The sequence below is a fragment of the Notothenia coriiceps genome, unplaced genomic scaffold, assembly GCF_000735185.1.
Source record: "Notothenia coriiceps isolate Sejong01 unplaced genomic scaffold, NC01 NC01_scaffold00009724, whole genome shotgun sequence".
Lineage (NCBI taxonomy): Eukaryota > Metazoa > Chordata > Actinopteri > Perciformes > Nototheniidae > Notothenia > Notothenia coriiceps.
Genome location: NW_011342425.1, coordinates 1 through 2,418, shown reverse-complemented (window position 1 = coordinate 2,418; position 2,418 = coordinate 1). Strand labels below are relative to the sequence as shown.

The window sequence follows — 2,418 nt, the reverse complement described above, 5'->3', positions numbered from 1 at the left end:
TAACATAATGCACCTAAATGTTTGAAGTACAAAAAGGTAAAAGTCTAAACACTAAATACCTAATGCAACAAAATGAACAATGTAATAATGTCACATTTATAATAATTTATCATAAATGGAAGCCATTTTTCTGCAGAATAATAAAATAAATAATAAATAAAAAAATAAAATAAATAAACTATTGATACTTTAAGTACTTTTTGCTGATAATACTTTTGTACTTTTACTTTGAGTACTTTTAAAATAATGTAATGGGACTTTTAATTAAACTAAGGATGTGAATAAATCTTCCACCTCTGACCTTTCTTCTATAAGAAACCCCGTGCCTTATCTCCTTTTCTCACATTTCTAATCTTCTCTTTCTGATGAAAAATCTGGCGCTTGCAGCTGTTGTTATTAGTTCTTTTTCTCTGGGTTTAGACACTGGGCAGATTCCCAGCTTGCATTGTGTCCTGGATGGAGAGAGGGAGGTGACGTGCAGCTGGGAGGTGAGCAGGGACGTGGATCACTTAATCTCCTACCAGCTGGTCCTTCCAAACAACCAGACGCCGCCGTAAGTGGACAAAACCACCTGGCTGGAAAATGCATCCGGTTGTTTATCATCCTTTCATCCATCTCCCATCTCCTTGTAATCCGTGGCTTCAGGTCTGAGAGGCGCTGTGTGAACCTGACAGTGAGCTCGGACCCCGGTGGGGGGGTGGTGAGGTACAGCTGCTCCCTCGCGGATGCCGACCCCAAACATCTGCTGGTAGAGCTCCAACCATCCCACCCTGCCAAGAGCTTTAACGTCTTCGAACACAGTGAGTGGACATCCAGAGGGCACAGCTAGAGTTAGTGGATTACGGACGAGAAACAAATTAAAACGCACACCATGGGGCGATGAAACTGCAGGGCGAGGAGCGGAGTAACTGTGATGTGATGGAGTACCCCCACCTAGTGTTTCAATAACCTAACTGCAGGCCTGTACACTAATTACAAGGCAATAAGATACCATCACGTGGCTGGCTTTATATTTGTGTTGTGGTCATATGAACAATTACACATAACACACAAAAAAGGTCTTTCGATTTCAAAAACAGATGTTGCTTATAAATGCCCCCTAATTTGAACTGAATTACTAAAATTCAGAAGAGTCTTATGTATAACTTATGACACAACGAGACATGGGAGGTCTGGTACCTCTCCATTAAGACATTTACACAGCAAACATGCAGCTACATTTTTTTCTGACAAACTTTAAAAATAATGTATCCTGGAAAACTTTACTTTGAAACTTATAAAGATAACCCAAGCTAAAGATGTGTGTTCCTCTTTACCCATAAACACAGGAGAGAACACAATTTAGCTCAGCCATAAAAACATATTACCAGAATATTGTTTTCTAACTTGCCTATCGTGGCTCCGTGTTACTTATTCATGACCCAAGCTAACCAAACTGCAGGCCTGTACACTAATTACAAGGCAATAAGATAAGATCACGTCATGTTACAAATCACACATAACACACTTGTAACAAACATTTAACAACAACACAAAAAAGGTCTTTTGATTGATAAAAAAAAAAGTTCTCAAGCCAGTTTCTATAAATACAGATGTTCCTTATAATAGCCCTCTAATATGGGAAGCCCTCCCAAATTATTAAAAGACTCTTATGTATAAATGATGACACAAATAGACATGAGAGGTCTGCTACCTCTCCATTAAGCATTTACACAGCAAACTTACTGCTGAATTCTGAACCCTCTTAAACATTTTACGGATGTTTTTTTTGGCTTAAAATGTAATGTTTAATCAAGTAACAATTAGTCATCACATACAGAGCATATGATACTAGTAGTTCCTGAACCGTGTCCTTCACATGCTGATATACAAGAGAGTTTCACAGTCACAAGATGGAGGAATAGAAAGCAGTATTCAATGTTTACTTCAGATTAGCTCCACGTCAGAAATGAGCATGCTTGTCATATGTCTCTCTCCATAGAGGCTGAATCATCATGTTAATCACATAGCTATCATATGCCTCAAACAGTCCTGATGCTCTTCAGGTAATCACACATCCTGTCATGTACACAGCTACGTAGGGCCTTTGTTATCATGTGGACTCTGACATTAGAAGAGTACATTCAGTATTTTCCCAACAACCATGTTTTTAAAAAAAAAGTGAACTCAGGAAATTATGACAAAACTTTTTTTTTTTTTTAAATGATCCCAAAATAATTTTACTTTGAAATTTAGAAAGATAATCCATGCAGGCAAAACATTTGTGTTCTTCTTGAGTCATAAACACAGGAGAAAAAAACATTTAGCTCAGCCATAAAACATTATTACCAGAATATTGTTTTCTAACTTGCCTCTCAGGGCTCTGCGTTACTTATTCATGACACAAGCTCTTGTTGTGCAGTTCGTCCCAAACCTCCG

General features: G+C 38.1%; 1 long non-coding RNA gene across 1 annotated transcript; it reads left to right on the top strand.

The window, feature by feature from the left end:
• Positions 1–380: 380 nt before the first annotated feature.
• Positions 381–2,418, top strand: LOC104945563 (uncharacterized). The gene is made up of 3 exons (XR_798356.1): positions 381–553; positions 646–800; positions 2,402–2,418. It is a non-coding gene; the product is annotated as an uncharacterized lncRNA (long non-coding RNA).